The 308-nt window shown below is 37.3% G+C and overlaps 1 pseudogene; it reads left to right on the top strand.

The window, feature by feature from the left end:
- LOC119591611 overlaps positions 1 to 308 on the top strand; it is a 25,189-nt pseudogene that overhangs the window by 4,639 nt on the left and 20,242 nt on the right.

The following is a 308-nucleotide window of genomic DNA, read 5'->3' as shown; positions in this document are numbered from 1 at the left end:
GCCCAAATAGAGTGCAGAATAGGAAATATGTGATGAACAGTTATCTTATATTGGCTCTTGTGGTTTTCTCATGGGACTGATTGTTATAAGGGAAATCATTATCATGGGCTTTTTTTCAGGCATTTAGGAATATCAGATTGAATCTGGGAACTTGTCGGGGGGGAGGGGGAACGTGTTTTTGTCATGTAGAGGATAGTTGAATTGATAAGGGAAGCAGTAGATGGTATTCAGGTTTAGGCCTGTTTTCATTATTATAAGAAAAGAAAATGATTTGAGAGAACTAAAACTCTGACAAGTGTTGTCTTGTA

The sequence above is a fragment of the Penaeus monodon genome, chromosome 29, assembly GCF_015228065.2.
Source record: "Penaeus monodon isolate SGIC_2016 chromosome 29, NSTDA_Pmon_1, whole genome shotgun sequence".
Taxonomy (NCBI): Eukaryota; Metazoa; Arthropoda; class Malacostraca; order Decapoda; family Penaeidae; genus Penaeus; species Penaeus monodon.
This window is presented reverse-complemented; position numbering and strand designations above follow the sequence as displayed.